This window comes from Nelusetta ayraudi, unplaced genomic scaffold, assembly GCF_046127955.1.
Source record: "Nelusetta ayraudi isolate G7.1 ecotype Tasmania unplaced genomic scaffold, CSIRO-AGI_Nayr_v1 ptg000017l, whole genome shotgun sequence".
Lineage (NCBI taxonomy): Eukaryota > Metazoa > Chordata > Actinopteri > Tetraodontiformes > Monacanthidae > Nelusetta > Nelusetta ayraudi.
Genome location: NW_027466067.1, coordinates 9,815,193 through 9,832,500, shown reverse-complemented (window position 1 = coordinate 9,832,500; position 17,308 = coordinate 9,815,193). Strand labels below are relative to the sequence as shown.

The window sequence follows — 17,308 nt, the reverse complement described above, 5'->3', positions numbered from 1 at the left end:
AAGAAGAGAGAAGAAACCGCCAGCGGCTACAAACTGTCTTTTTGCAAAGCGTGTAAAAAGTTTTGGGATGAGGGTGAGCTGAGGTGAAGAGTTGAATGGTGGCACTTTATACACACACACACACACACACACACACACACACACACACACACACACACACACACACACACACACTTGTTAAAGCAATGCAGGTTGTACATTAGCTAGCAGGCACCGGCAGGTGAGAACCTCTTACTGGGGAGAGAGAGTGTGGGGGGGGGGGGGGGACTGTAAGTGAGTGAGTGAAAGAGAGAGAGAGAGAGAGAGTTCAGTTGTGTTTCTACGGTCCTCCAAACTCACAACAACAAAAAAAAGTCCTCTTTGGTTAGCGCGCTAAGATACTTACATAAACAGAGGAAAGAGAATCTTTGTGAAATAAATTGCAGTCATTAAAATGAGACTTCTGCAATCCCAGATTGTATACACTATGCTTCAGGAGTGCCAATATGAAAAACACACGTTCAAAAAGAGACAGGACTGGGCCGCGCAGAGCCCTCGACAGCGGGACACAGAACGGCAGTAGCATTTGCCTGCAGCGGGAGGACGGCGTGGCGGCTGGCATGCAGGTGGGTCCTCGCTCGCTCCCTCGCTCGCTCCACCCCGTGCTGTTCCCCCGGTGCACCGAGTGCATGGGTCCATTGATTGTATCTCTACTGCTGGCACTTTAACGGCCGTGCTGCGCTCGTCTCCGGACCCGCCATTAGCATGGTCAAGTTATTTCCTCTCAGGGGCTATTTCCACTGAGCGCACAGAATTTTTCCGTTCACTCCTTAAATTTGTGTAACAGGGCAGCCAGCTGTGTTTTTCCACGGCGTCCTGTATGGTGCCTGGCGATACAGTGTGGGAGGGAGACCCGTGTTTTATTTGTTTATTTCTATAAATAAAAAAAAATTTAAAAAAAAGTTTTTTTTTGTTGCTTTTTTTAATTCCATGTTGTTTAATAGAATAGAACAGAACAGATGTACTTTATTGATCCCAAATTGAGAAGCTTTGCTGTTGCAAGTCAATCAAGTCAATCTCAGTTGAGGTAAGAGGCTCATGAATTGAAGTGGGGTTCCAGGATGTCAGGTAGCCCCAAAAATAAAACAAAAGGAAAGTAAGAGGTCACAGCAGTGTGCAATGAAAACAAATCTACAACTTTTAACTTCTTGTTTTTCTTCCTCGACACAAAATCTTACGAGATGATGCACATTGAGACAATCTTTTCAAACTGGGATTCAGAAACCGCAGCGTTTCGTAGCCTTACGTTGACTCTTGGCTTGAAAGATGGTGGAGAGAATTGCGCTAGCAGATGATAAATTTGTCTGCAGGAGTAAAATACCACAAAAAAACCCAACAGAAACAGAAAAGTCAACAGAAATTAAAACGTCCCCTGAGGCCTCAATTTAAAACGATAACCTGAATCTGTTGTGACTTGAAGCTATTATTATTGTTATTATTATCATTATTATTATTATTATTATTATTATTATTATTATTATTATTATTATTGTTATTATTATTATTATTATTATTATTAAGTATTCCTTTCTATTACATGCTTCCATTCTCTTCTACCAATCATGCCACTCTTGCCTCCATGTGGTCGACATCACCAGGACCAACAAAAAGGCTCCTCATCCCCAGCTGGTAGGACGAAACTCGACCGTCTCTCTCCTCGCTAAAAATGTAGCTTAGCACAACACGCCGGGTGCATTCCGCTGCATGCGGGCCCACGAGACAGATTACGATCTATTTGGTGACGCGGCAGCGACCTTTGAAAAGGGGGAAGAGGTAAAGCCAATAGAAAGAAGGACGGAGGAGGCTCAGTGGATTCAGGGGAGCAGGAGGAAGAAAGTGCAGCCTGAAGGTGGGGGGGGGTTGCACCTGCCAGCAGCTGTTTCCTCTGCAGTAAAGGATAAGATGATAACTTACTTGGGGTGTTTCTACACACATGTGCACACACACACACACACACGCGCACGCTCCACTGCAGGTAATTGGCGCCATATAGAAAAGGCTGTCAGTCGGCCAGAAGGTACCTCGTCTCTCCTGCCTCCCCACCGTCCAGCCTCACCTCTGCTGTGTACCTGCCGTTACTGAACAGCACCGGGGGGGTCGGGGCGGAGACTCAGCTGTGAGTATTTTAGAAAAACAAGGTTCATCTGACTGTCCACTCCCTAAGAGACTGAGACGGCCAGGTGGCAGTATGTTATAATTTGATAAACGAGGGAGGAAAGGAAAAAAATCAGTCGGGATCGCTGGATTATTATTGATTCTCCCACAACAGCCGTTCTACAGCATGAAGGCGGTGGCTCTCAACTGGTGAACATTTTTCTTCCTTGTTATGAAGTTGCGACCAAAATTTATTCCACAAAAATAAAAAATGCTAGCCCACTATCATGTCTCGTGAATTAATTACTGAAATTATTGAATTGAATTGAATTGAATTGTGTGTTCTGCAAATTAAATACATTTATATATACAATATATACATTTTAAAATCCATTTTCTTTAAAAAAGGCAAAGTGCCCACACAGGCTTTCAATCAAAGCAGACCCACCAGTTGAGAAACGCTGCATTAAGGCATGGCCACACAGTTTAAACACTGGGGGTTGTTCTTGGAAAACCAGGATTCCTCAGTACTGCTCAGAGAAGCGGAAATCAACAGGAAACTCGGGCTTCCTCGCCGCCGTGACCAACAGCACCATCTGCGACAACACGCGACGTTCAAAGTGCAGCGGAGCTTTCCTTGAATTCGTCTCCAAAAAAACAGGGTTATTATCGTACATCACAGGCGGCAGCAGCAGCGACAGCAGAGAGGAGCGTTCACGTCTGATGCAGGTGCAGCGACCACAGAGGGAGGCTGTCCAACGTTGCCAGCGTTCCTCACAAAGTCAGCAGCAAAACGCTGGAGTCTGGCCCGCGTCGGATGTTTCAAGCGAGACAGAGTGGCACAATCTCTTTACTCAGGTGTTTATCCAAGCAGCCATCAAGCCGGTTATTAACGGCACTACCGCAGTATATCAAAAATTTATATCAGACGGAAAAATCAGCATATCAACCTGCCTACCGTCCCGGTGCGCTAACCTCATTACTGCTTAAACAAGTGCATCGCTAAGCGGTGGAACTGCTTGAGCCGGTGACGTGTCCGAGTTGTGTGTTTAAGCCTATTCTTCTATTTAAACAATCCCCGATTAAAAACTTCCACTGCACAACGTATAATTAATTAAATTTCTCTCCTGTTGTCCTCCTAGAACCCCCCCACCCACCCACCCACCCACCCCGGCTCCTGCTGGGTATCACAGGATTAGTCCATAAGATTGCAGCATGCCATTGGATCATAAAGGCTTTTCATCACAACATATAGCAACACAATCCAACAAGGCCTTAGCAGGCCGGAGGGCAGCGCAGCAGGTGAGCGGTTCAGAACGCTGCACCGACGCAGGCGGCCGCTCAAGCCTCATGCACTCAAACGCAGTATGCGGAGTACAGTACAGTACAGTACTGTATGCGGTACAGTTCGGATGAGAAAAAATTCACCCACAAACTTCAGATGTCAAGTTTTCCTGCGTCTGAGCCGAACCGAGGGCTCAAATCCCAACCTGGCCCCTTGTGGTTTCCCTGCAGGCAAGTGTGTCCCTGACAGCTGAGGTTTCCAATTTAAATAAACTACAACACGGGTGCAACTGCGAGAAAACTGACAAGAGCCATCATGTGCCGAGAGGCCTTAACTCTCTCAGAGTGTTTTGAAAGGCACAAAACGTCATCCTAACAGAAACTCGGAGACATCGCAGATGATGATTGGCAATTTTTCCAACACAAAGTAGATTTATTGCTGAGAAGCAAGTCAGGTTTGAGGTGTGCAGCACCAGTAGGTGTATCTGTTCAGTTGTCAACGACATCTGAGTTTGAACGCGGGCGATTGGAAAACCAAAAAACCCATTTCAGAAAAGTTTCAAGTGCTACCAACTAATCCATTTGTGCTCTTTGCACGCTGGGCACACAAATCTAAAACACCGCCATTGTTTTGTCAGCAATTACTTACAGTGGAGCAGCGCAGATAGCAGCAACCAGAGGAAGATGCCCAAAAGAGTTTTCCAAAATATCCTTTTCGGTGCCGATGGTCCTCGTGGAAGCAGGGTGGCAGGCCGTCCAACACTAAAGATAACCAAGCGAGACTGCGGCAGGACCATTCGATGGGCCAAATTGGGTTTCCCCACATCCCCGGGTGAGTGTATTAGCCATACCCACACTCAGTCAGGCACAAAGTACTAGAACAAGAAGCTGCGCACAAGAGTCCCGGCCCAAGAACAAATTAAAGACAGGAGAGAGGGAGGCAGGGAGAGGGAGAGAGATGGATGGAGGGAAGTGTGGAGGGAGGGAAGAAGGGAGGGGCAGAACTAGTGCTGTGTGTACAGGACCTGCGAGCACCAGCGCAAACACAAAGAGAGAAATGAAGCGGCTAAATAGGCAACGACCAACTTTTCTTTCGAAACACTGCAATGGAAAGTCCAACTGAAATCACATTTAACCCTTTGCACTCCCCAAAGACCAAATGAGGAACACTGGGATTTGAAGAGTTGTGAACAGCTACTAATTGCAAGGCGTTGTAAAAGACCTACTAGTCAAGCTCCTCAGCACAATTTACTACACTCTTAATCAAAAATGCGTTCCGCAAGTGTTTAATCTCAAAACCTAACTGTCTTCAGATCGCTGTTACAATACCTAAGGGTTTGTATGGCGATTAAATAGAACATATTACGGTGCAGAGTAGATTGCAGGTGACAAAGAGTTGGAATCTAGCTCTGAAACAAACAGTATCAAATGAGAAGCAAAACTGCTAGCCTGTCCATTTAGCAAAAGGGCACGATTTGAACACATCAACAAAAAAGAAAAAACTTTCCATTGAGAGACTGCCCTGAAGTTGTAGGTGGCTGATTAAATTGACTGCTTAACCTAATGTGTCGGCTGACAGAGAGGAAGGTAAGAATCTAATTTTGATCGCTTTTCTAGGTTTGTCAGCAAAAACAAACAATAAAAGGCACTCCACGTATAGATCTTTAAGCTTAGTCTAATGCATACCTGTCAGTCGGGTTGAAGAGACATGACTGCATATTGCAGGAAACTCTTGAAACTCTTACCTAACAAGACCAAGCGTCACACAACAAGCTCTGCGTTGTCCCGCTGGGCACATTTGTCAGCAGCGAGCTTGGCTCAGAAATTGGAGAGGACAGAGAAGGATTGTATTTTTTGAGAGAATTAATTTTTCTGCTTTTGACCACCTGAGACATTTAGTGTGTATGTGTGGTTTGATTCTCCCCCTCTCTTGATCCGAACAGAGGACTAATAATGACCTCTTCTGCCTCTGCTGCCCAGCCGCCTCTGCTCGGCATATGACTTCAACTGAATGTTGTCTCCCATTTAGAAAGGTCACAACTGCTGCTCACCATTTCTTTCTGTTTGTTTGTTGTGGTGACTGGCCCTGTTGTTTTCTAAGGTCACGATGTGCCTCAACACTTTTCATAGCAACATTAGCATATGCACAGGAAAAAGACTAAATATTCCCCATCCAGGCAGAGCGAAAAGGCTCCTCTTCATGCTGCTGTACGCTGTTGTTTGCTGGACAGAAAATAATAAAAGTGAGTTATATACAGTCGGTTGATTAAAATAAAACTGCACATTTGAAACCCGAGGTTGCTTGTGCACGCCAGTGCTCATTTCTGTACCTTTGGGTTTGATTGCAGCAAATTGACATTAAAGATTTGATGGCTGCTGTTTAAATAATTGAACACACACGTTCATTTTAACATGAAAGATTAATCAGCAATAATAATTTCAAAGGAACTGCATTTTTTAATTTTTTAATTTTTATTTTTTTTTTTTTTTGGGGGGGAGGGGGGGGGTTTGTAGTCTCAGGGAACTTGATAGCCCTGAATGTTGCATCAACAGTGGGATAATGTCATCCAGTTATGCCTGAATGACGGCTTACATAAGCAAGCAGCAGAAAGTTCTATTATTCTTTGTACAAAAAAAAAGAAGAAGAGAGAAACTATTTTTAGCACGCATGACAACTAAACATTTCGCACGCGGACACACACACACACACACACACACACAATGCTTCTCGCAGTTAGAGGATGACACACGAGGGAGAGTGGAGGTCTTCCCATGCCCCCATGCCCTCCCAGTTAGACATCTCCCACAGGCTGAGCTGTAAATAAATAGTACCCCCCAACCTCTCTGCACAAAACTGCACAAACTCTCTCTCTAACACACACACACAAGTGCACAGCAACATGTGCATTCATCCACAATACTTCAGAGAGCAATACTTGCAGTCCTAATTTATAACATTAACCTTAATTCGGCTCAGTTCTTCTGCTTCAGTGAGATTCGGTACAGTAGCTTGTCCAATCAAACGCACAAAACTACACTGTACCTTCCCAACCTGAGTGAAAAGCACAAGACTGTTTTAGTTTGTAGTTGACAAGAAAAAAATACAACTCAATTCTTGGTATTTGCCCTAGATGAAGGCACTTCATCTCACTAAAATAGTTTCAACCTGGACAGAACAGCGCGCCTGCAGAAGGGAGTATGTGGGCCATTGGTGACTAAACTAAAAGAAATCACACCTGGAGATTTTAGAGCAGTTTTTGCAACGATTACATTCCAAATTTATATGGAGTGTCCAAAAACATCTCCACTACTGTGTCAGAAAGATTTGCAAACGACCTCACCAGGATCAGTAACTGCCTCCGAACAGATCAGAGGGAATGTTTATGCTATGTCAGAGGAGGTCTTTCACTGCAGAGCAGACACGCAGCATTATTGAGCCATTCGACAGGAACAAGAAACTTGCTAGTTGCAGTTTCACATAATTCAGTTTCAGCCTACAGGAAGTTATAGCGCAGGACTGCAGTATAATAAAGTGTCCTAAAAGTTGGCGTGTAGCTGTTGCAAGCGGCTTCAGACTTGCTAGGTACTGTCCAAATACAATTAGTTAAACGTTAAGATGGACTGACATATTACCAGATCCCTGAAGCCAAATTAGATCATTAGTTATTACATGTAGAACATCAGTGGCAGAGAGGCAGATGTAAGGTAACAGCATGTTGCCTACAGGAAATCAAGAGGCAGTGAAGAAAATAATTTGCCTTGTACTAAAAGTGTCGAGCACGTGGGTGTTTAAGGTCAAGTGTTTACATTGACAGGGATTTATTAGCAGACAGGGATTGGGGTAAAAAATAATATTTCAAATACTTGCACTTGGTCATAACAATATGACCAAGTGCAAGAGGACAAGTTGATTTTGACACAATTTTGGCAGCAAAAATAAATTTACTTGAAAGACTATATTAAAAATATACAATAACATTCAAGCCGCAATTGCAGATGTGGGCCTAATGCGTAAGCTGCAGGAGCTTGGGAACCCATGGCTGTCCCACACTCTACTAACCTGGCAGAAGGTGATTAATAAATGTGACTTACACCGAATGTTGAGGGTGTTTAGATGGTTTGCTTTTGACTCTGATTTTACTCCCAACAGACAAGACTCTAGCTTTAAATCGTGGTCAAGGCATGGTCTTACAACTTTCTTGTCACTCACCAAAAATAACATTGTACAGAGCTTTGATGTTCTGCATGAGAAACACGGATTGCAACAAATTGATTTTCATAGATATCTGCAGCTACGCTCCTACATCAATTGCGAATGTAAAATGACAGGCCTCTCAGATGTTGAATCAGAATTTTTCCACATCCTGAAAAATACCTTGACAATGACCCCACCCACCTCCATTTCTAAATTGTACACAGCTATATGCCATGCCTCCAAGAACAATACTCTTTACATAAAAGATAAATGGGAAAAGGAGACTGGGATGAAGATCAACATCCAATTCCATGGCCTGGAGAGAACATTGCTGGAAGAACATCATCAGATATTTTAGGACACAACAACAGGAAAAATATAAAGGCACCAACTTGTCATGTTGGAGGCAATGTGGAACGACGGTAGCTAACCACTACCATATCTTTTGGGACTGCCCCAAACGTAAAGGGTTCTGGAAGGATATTCAATCTTCATTAAGCACAGTCTTTAACACCCAACTACCTCTCAATTTTGAGGCCTTGTACCTAGGTCATGTTACTTTTTTTGAAATACAGGCAAGAGATTAAGTTATTGCAATTGCTTTTGATGGCAAGTAAAAAGACCATTACTAGGAGATGGCTAACCCAGACACTACCTACTCTAGATGACTGGTTTGGAACCATCCTGGAGGTTTTTAGGATGGAAAAATGGACCTTTCAATTGAGAATTCAGCAAGACAAGTTCTACCAAATCTGGAATAAATGGAATTTGTTTATTACCCCAATGAGAGCAGATTTCTTGTGATCTTACTGTTTTTTGTTTTTGTTTGTGTGGTTAATTACTATTACTATTTTTCTACTTTTGCGGCAGCAGCTGTGGGTTGACCCTCCGGTTCTTGTTGTTGTTCATCGTTCTTGTGAACTATTCATCTCATAAAATTTAAGTTGTATCAAAATTTTGTTACAAAGCTGTACTTGCCATTCCACCGGTACAGGTTTTAAGAATAACTTTGATGTTTCCCAGGAATGCAAGTTACCAGGAATTAAACCAAAAAATGGAAAGACTTTAATCTGTATCATCTTTTATCTTGTTGTAATGTGCAATTTATCTGTCCTTTCCAAATAAAGAAAGAATCTCAAAAAAAAAAATACAATAAGTGTTTTTTTCCATAAAGTAAACAAAACAAAGAGGCTTCAGGGACCCACCTCCTTGCGCTCCCCTCATCTCTACTGCAGGTCTCAGTGGTTGCTGATGCAGCAAGCAGTGAAGCTTGACTTCTCAGATTATTTGACAGTGTCTTATATCCATTTCCAACCCATTTACTGAGTCATGATTGAATAGCTTTCCCAGTCAGTAAACAAGGAGTGGGACAACAAGTCACAGAGTTTTCTTGTTAGACAAGTGAAAGCTTGAAGATCCTGCTTAGTCACAGCCGGGCTTCCGTGTTTATTTTTTTCAAGTTGATGTCATTCATTTTTAACAATAGTCTTAAAATTAGCAGAGATTCCTTACATAAGTCACTGTGGAATCTTACTAGAGACAAAGTGTTACTGCTACAAAGAACAACTGTCCAGACTGAGTTCAGCCATTATGGCATTAACAAGAGAACTACACACGCATATCCTCAGCCACAGTGGAAGTAATCATTTTAAACCTCTTTGTTGTTGTTGTTTTTAACTCCATGAGTAGCTTTCATCCTGAGTGAGCCTCATTCAATTATGGCTGTCAAGATGATTTATTGCAAGCTCCCTTTTCTCAATCCGGGCAAGTTTTTGTTTTGTTACTTCAAGTGTTTCAAGGGCAAAACACACGGCACTTAACAGCATAACTGTGTCACACCCTTCCGAAACAATTTAAGGGTGTGAGACTACTTTAAAACTTCTGTTTTCTTTTGTGCTGCCGAGTTTCAAGTGCTGTCATCCAAAGTGAAAGTTCTGGCTGTGGAAATCTCTACATGACAGGAGGTTTTCTTGTCCTTCTTACAAGACATTCTTGTTGCTAATAAGGAGAGAACACTCTTATCCTCTGTCATCAGTTCTGTCTGGGGATTTCTCTTTTTGCCTCGGCACCATGAAAACTGTCGCGTTAAAACGTCTGACATACGACAACTTCATGAAAAAAGTTGTGAAATGAAAGTGTAAAACTATCAACATCAGCACGTCTGTACTTACTCATCTTCAGTTCGTGTACCCCTAAGAAATGGCATCTCAAAATTAAACACGCAGCAAGGTTTTGTTTATCAAATGCAATACAGTGAAAAGGGATCAAAAAGTAAATAATGTTTTTTCCCTAATAGGCTTTACACACACACACAAAAAAAAATCAACCATTGTTTGTTTGAAAGGCAGACAATACCAAAGCGTTTTTATTATTATTTATTTTCAACCACAGAATAATACCAACCAGCTTAAATGACTAATTGATGACAAGTGCTCAAAACACAGAGGGGGGCAGAGCGACTGGGGGGTGGCGTGGGGGGGGGGAAATAAGGAATATGATCATTGTGAGCAGTGATGGGATTCCAAATCTCTTCACCCCCTGCAGGAACTCTGCGGCGCAGCTTTAGGAGTATTCCGCGTCTGTCACTCACCGCTCCATCAGCGAGAGCACAATGGCAGTCGAGAAACTAAAGCGGCGCACAAGGGCTTTTGTTGTTTGTCGAATGACACGACACTGTTTTTTTTTTTTTTTTATTTCAGAAAAGCAACAGCGCGGCAGCCAATTTGGAATTATATAAGCGGCGCAACCGCGAAGGTTGCATTGTGTTTGCTTCGGCTCGTTGTGGAACTAAAGAGCAGCGTTTCAACACAAGGACAGCAACGGGATAATGTCAGCACACTTGGACACAACAACAACAATGATTTACACGTGACGGTCTCCTGATTACACTGCAAGTCAACACACACACACACACACACACACACACACACACACACACACACACACTTCACTGTCAACACATTTTCAGAGCGCCGTGTTGCTTTATGCTCCTTGACACTGGTCATATTTGTGAAAGAGATCAAGGTGTTTCACACTCTCAGGCCTTCTCGATAACCTTTAATATATTTACCCTGCGACCCCCTCCAGCATAAAACTGACCCACAGTGGTCTTTGACTCGGTCGGGGCTGTGCATCACAGCCGCCCCAGTTCACGTGGCAGGTGTGTGAGGGAGTAACATCAATAACACGCGAGCGGTAAATCATGCGACCTTGCTCTCAACACATCTTTGCGATTAAAAATAACGGGTGATGGCGGGAGGAGGCACGGCCAGAACCCAACGCTGTCAACTGAGCAAAGTCTAAAAAAATAAATAAATAATAAAAGCAATGCAGTGGATGATGCACTGCCTTATCACCTTATTTTGACGTCCCATTCCTATAGGGGGAGGGTCACATCATCACAACTACTCCCAAGGGCCTACAGATTGTTTAAAACTTGCACATCAGGAAAGATTTATTCATGCATTCAGAAGAAAAAAAAATAGCTGAGGAGAAATTGCTGGTGCCAAAAATGGACGCAACAGTGATTTAAAGCAGAACTATGCGAGTCGGTCGCTTTTTCGCGGTTTTTGGTTCAGAAAAACGTTATTTTCGCATCAATCATTTGCATGAACACACATGTATCATATCTCGAACTGTAATGCAGATTTTATTTCAGGTTTTTTTGGCCAAAAGGCACTTGATCTATTTGACGATGCCACACACATTTTACATTTCTCTCATGGTTTTGAGCTGCCCACAAATCATGTCTGACATTTCATATGTGCTGCTAAAATGCCACAGCACACTGCAAACGGACAACCCAATACTGCCTCAGTCAATACAACATGCACATTCCCTCTTCTTACTTGTAGAGATAAAAAACCACTCTCGTTAAAGGTTACATGTGTAATATTTGGAGATTTTCAACAAGAATCAGCGACGTCAAGTGGTTGCAGTTTAGATTGCAGCGCTCTTTCACTTAAGTTCCCTGAGAGACTCTGTACCCTCCCTCTCCTGAGCTTGCCAGTGAACTACAGTGGCCTGGGAGCACAAACCTGGATACCTCACCCACCTTCTTCTTCATTGGTGTATTTGAGGACTAAATACGAAACTGTCAGGTGGGCTGGACTATCCACCCCCAGCTTACTTAGAAATATGGCGTGCACGATGGCAGCTAACTGGGAGACCATAGCTTTACATATATTGTTTTATATATACCCACAGGATTTTGCAACTTTTTACTGTTGTTTGATGTTGCTTCTAATTTTGTTATTTTTCCAAAACATCTTGTTGACATTTAAGTTGTGTGCTTTTATTCTCTGTTCCTCAATTCTTATCGGCCTTTGAGCTTGCCACTCATGCCATGTGAAAAACTGTAACTCTTTCTTTTTAAAAAGCCACACATCCGCGCAGGGGTGTATTCTAGTAGTGTAACAGAACAGCTCAGCGGGAAGGAACTTAGGTGACCACGCAGGAGGCACCTGCTGCGTCTCATATGTGGCAAGAATTTTAAGCCCGGAGCTGCGAGTATAGAGAGAAAATCCTAAAAAAAAAAAAAAAAAAAAACGCGTAGAAGGTGCAGCATGGACAAATGCGACTTGAAAAATGTTTATAGGCCAGGATCTATGTGAGTACTGGCCATTTAGCCACAAGTTAATCACTCCGGTTGTTGCACTCAATTCCTTGAAACATGAATACCTGCATGTTTCTTCTTTAGTCTTACTAAAGTCTTTGACCCGAATGCAACCCATACAAAGTGTAAGCCGTTTAATGTGCAGTTTACCCAGGAATCTAGATTACTCAACCACAAATCCTTATTCTTCAAATCTGCCAAGATTCAGGAAGTTGACACAGAGTGGCCGACTGTAGCCTAATTAGACATCCCTTACATAACAAGATAAACAGGACCACAGAACGGAAATGCTTATTGGCTGTTACTGTTTTACAAAAGTGCAATTTTTGTCACTTGAGCTGGAAAATTAAATATATGGCATCTTGGCAAGCAGTTATTCTGGTTCATTTGAACGTTCAATGAGTGAAATATTGTAAAGGCTGTATATTAATCAAAAAAAAAAAAGTTGGATCGTTTAAGTACTTTTACAATAAATGTGTCCTTTACAAAATAATTGCAATGGCTTAATTGCCTGCGTGTGTGGCTCACTTCAATTTACAAACGTGACGTGTTATGCTGCACTGAGAGGTGGTCATGGAAAAAAGTTGATATCTATCTATCCAACTATACTGTAGTCGAGGTATTTGCTTCCCATGTCCCTACTGAATTGATTTCCCTCAGGCACCAATCTTTGTAGCCTCTTAGATTTTACACGCACTTGACAAGCTATCGGCTTTCCAAATACAAACAAAGTAATTATTTCAGCATAATTAATAGCCAGTGTCCGAGGGGCCACACCAGTGTCGGTGAAGATTAATGAGGATGGCACTCGCACACGCCTTTCAGGCTATTGATATATATTCCCTTTAATGAATGAAAGAATGACTTTTTTTTTTTTTAACCATCTCATTCTTGTTTTCATAGTTTAGGCCAACACTCCTGCTGGGTATTATGGGATTTGACACAGTGGTTTCACTGCAGAGAACTGGGAACACGGCAACACTTTCGGCGCCAGATTAACAGTGGGGTTAGGAGAGGCAAGCATTTACAACAAAATGTCAAGGGAGACAACACAACATTTCTATCATAATTGGCTGCTGTACGGACCGACCCCACAAACAAAATCCCCAAAGTTGTTTACAGAACGTTGTCCAAGGAATAACATGCATTCCCCTTTGTTAGCCTATTATGACTTGAAATACAAAGACAATCTGTTCCATTGAATTGAAATGAGTAAGTTTCAGGTCACCTCTGCAGAATTGAGTAAAAGTGCAGTAGCTGCCAGGACTAAAGGGTTTTATGTGATACATAGTACCCTTAACAGCAAAACAACATATACAAAAGGTGAATAAATTGTGCCAAGATTTGAATTGCAAAGAGAAACTGAGGGCCAGATCCACAAAGCGATTGCCCGGCTTTTGCACCAGAAAATCTGTGTAAATAGCGCCAAAAACGGTGATTCCTTTCCACAGAGGTCCGGGACGCAAACGTGAAAATCGGTGGAAAATGCGCAGAGGCACAGGTAGCGGCAGGGCTGCGCCACACTCATTTGAATGTATTTAAATGAGTCATTACGCGCAAATACACACACATATATACATATGTATATATATATATATACATATATATATATATATATATATATATATATGTTTGCAGAGTAGAGGTGACATTTATGTGTACCCAGATAGTTCAGTCCACTTTTTCTTAAATGGACAGCATCCTCAATTTCCTACAGGACTCTTGAGTTGCCTATGGGGTCAATAAAGTGTCTGTCTATCTATCTATCTATCTATCTATCTCAAATAAACTGCTTTCCAAATTGTTGCAGTGAAGAATGCTTCAGATTGTTAGAAAACAGCAAGGACATCCAACAGGTGAAAGGAAGAGGATTTAAAGGACTTTCAAGGACAATCTGCAGCCCTCCGTTTACAGCCTTAACATAAATTTTCACATCTTTAAACGGCCAAGAGTGATGCCGTGCTACCTTTCCACATGACTAAACCAAGAGACGCTTCTGACCCCTTTGTGACATTGCAAAGGGGTGATGGATGGACTTTAGGTCAAGGCTTGGCATAGTTCATTGACAGTCAATACGTACATTACTGGTATTTTAAAACAAAATGTACATGTTACTAAATATGGGACTTCTGATTTATATGCACTTACTGGGGGGGGAAACAACAATGTCGAATGAAATGAATAGCATTTGTCCCCTAATTCTATGACGTGAAGACAGTAGAGGAATGCTGCATATGCAGCAAAAAGGAGAAGTGGCCCCATCGGTTCCCACCGCAAAGCAGCAGCAGCAGCAGCAGCAGCAGCAGCAGCGCAGCCTCTCCCCGACTCACACGCCGGGTAGCAACAGCGTGTCAGCCCGACCGACGAGTATCTGACAGCTACGAGTAGGGACCGAACACAACGCAATCTGACCGATCCCAACAAAAGTCCCTGAACAGAGAGGCGTGGGCGGGGCGGTGGGGACATTTCACAAATGTGATATTACGTGTCCTACCTGTTTTCTGCCAGTCCGGGAGAGGAAGGCGGAAGGGAGGATGGACGGATGGACGGATGGATGCCGCCGCATCCAGGAGATGAGGGGGTAACGGGCTCTGGAGGAGGAGAAGCAGCAGCAGCGGCGGCGGCGGCGGGGACCTGCTGGTTGTCCCGGAGCTCAGTCACGAAGCACGTCTTGGCTGGCTGGTCGGCTGGCAGACACTCGGCTCTGCTCGACTCGGCTTGGCGCTCAGCCGCGAACACAACACCCGCCACACAGCCAAACCTGACGTTGGGACGCTGCTTTCGGTGGTCCCCACCTCGATTGTTTCTTTGTAATTTGTTGGTATGGCTATTATATTTCCCGACCGGACGTCCCAAACGGAAAAAAAAAATATATATATATATATATATATGTGGCGTCGTATGGCTTTCTTTTATCATTTAGCCTAAACAAACAGAATGGCTAATAACATTTCATCAAAGTTGAGAAATACACAAGATATTAATTCGCGTCACTGGGGGGGGTTAAGTTCCATTTAGTATGTTAGAGCTTTTCTCACAGTCACCAGTGCCGCATCTGGACTAGTTTTGACCTGTTTGGAACGCAGCCGGTAATTAGTTTCATCAGAAACACCTGTGCGGGGCTGCTGCTGCCGCCCCGGTTGCTATTCGAATTGGTGTTTTCCAGGGAATCTCAAAGGTAATGTTAGTAATAAGGGTCATAAAAACTGTCTTGTGTTGTAATTGCAAGTGTATATAATGAATTGGTGATAGACAGCCAATAAGGAGCCAATCCTGTAATCGGGTTAAGTTCCATTTAGACTAAAAGAGCCATTCCGTGAGCAGCATCTGGACCTGTTTTCGAACTGTTTGGAACGCAGCCCATCGTAAAGCTTTTCTGTATTAGGCTTTCTTTCTTTTTTTCTTTCTTTCTTTCTTTCCAGGTAAACGTGTGCAATAATAACATAAGACCGCGGTCAACAAAGAGAATAGTTAGTCTCTGAGTTTGAAATAGGTAAACACCAGTGTTGCTTGACGGCCAACAATCTAATTCAAAAGTTCCTTTTGAGATTAAATAGTCTTTCCATTGACTGCACTCTCTTTGGAATACCGCCCCTTGTGTCATTGGGTGGCGTCATTTATTGACAAAAGAGCTGTGATAAAAAAGGATGGAATGTTTTCTGTTAATAGCAAGTTACAATGTGATATATCTCTTTATAAAAACGTTATGCACAATACAAGACATCCACTAAAAGCGTTTAGAAGCATCAGTCATTGAGGATAAAGCCATCCCCAATTCAGTTAGTGCTGATGAAGTTATAAAACATCAACTGCATGAAGGACTGAGGACACCGGGTTAAGACACTTCACTGAAGATGGATTACATTGAATAAAACTTTTTTTTTTTAAATTAGTGTTGCAATGTTCACAAGTCCAATATGAAAGACAAAAATAAAGACTGAAACTTCAGTTTGTGAAACGGTTGCAACAAACAGCTTGCATTGTGTTTTCCTTCAAGCACAGAGACATTCCTGGAAACACAGTGTGGAAGGATACAAAAGATATTGGAGAAAGTCAAGCGTGGTCTCACCTTAAAAAAACATTACTGAAAAAGAAAAAAAATAGTAAAGCTAGAGGTTTTAATGAAGGAAAATAAAGTAATGACCAAATAAAAAAAAAAAAAAAAAAACTTGACTCTGAAATGTCTTTCACCCAATGCTGCATATGCACTGCATTACTGTAAAGAAATATTACCCATTTGTCGCACAAGATAATACCTATGCTCTGTGAAACAAACCAAACAATGAATAAATAAATCTTCAGTGCACGTTTTGGTTTTTATCTTCCGCACGCTGCGCTCGCTTGTTTGTTTGAGGTTGTATTTTCTGCTGTCACTCTGCTCTGGGCAACATGCAGGGTGCTGAAAATTGATTTGCTGGCAGAGATTTAGATTTTTCCATTACGCAGCAAACATGTTTGCCAGGTCGGGTGTGCTGCTGGAAACAACCCTCGGCGGCTCACGTATCCTTGAGGAGGGGGAGAGAAAAAGAAAGAAAGAAAGAAAAACAAACATGCCGCTGTCTTCCTTCCCACCCTGCGACATAACTTTTGCTCACTGCTGACTGTAATGACTTGTGTTGTCCATTATTAGAAACAGATGACAGGGGTCATGTTCACTTCCACCGTGCTGCATATTGTATTTCTGTGATGTCTATCGGCAGATGGGTCGCTGACCTGCTCTCGTAACAGAGCCGGGGGTGCTCGGAGACAGGAATGGAGCGTCGGGAGCAGATGGGATGGAGACGGATGAGAGGAGGATGAGACCGAGATGTGTAGTTAATATTTAACCAGTGGAAGCGGCGTGCTAGGACCTCGCACGCGGAAGGGGAGGGTGAAATCATTGCGGCGAGGTGCCGCCGACGGCGGGGATGCCGTAAGGCGGAACCTCGGGAGCCGTGCGGCCCAGCACCCCTCGCCGCTTGACAAGGCACTTTTATCGCAAGTGTTCGGGATGATTGGAAACGCTGAGAGACGTTATCAAACGCCCTTGGAATCTTAACATGCTAATTAGCAGCTCAGTAATGGTGCGTTTAGGACTCAGC

General features: G+C 43.0%; 1 protein-coding gene across 4 annotated transcripts in view; it reads right to left on the bottom strand.

Annotated features, from left to right (window-relative positions):
- Positions 1 to 15,086, bottom strand: part of atp2b2 (ATPase plasma membrane Ca2+ transporting 2) — a 103,518-nt gene extending 88,432 nt beyond the window's left edge. For 2 of the 4 annotated variants that reach the window (XM_076025326.1, XM_076025329.1), the window contains exon 1: positions 14,722 to 15,086. The gene's annotated coding sequence lies outside the window, so the exon portion shown is untranslated. Of the gene's footprint in view, positions 1 to 4,066; positions 4,268 to 14,721 lie in introns of those variants that run through there. The other 2 variants (XM_076025328.1, XM_076025330.1) reach the window with 1 other exon arrangement.
- Positions 15,087 to 17,308: the final 2,222 nt, after the last annotated feature.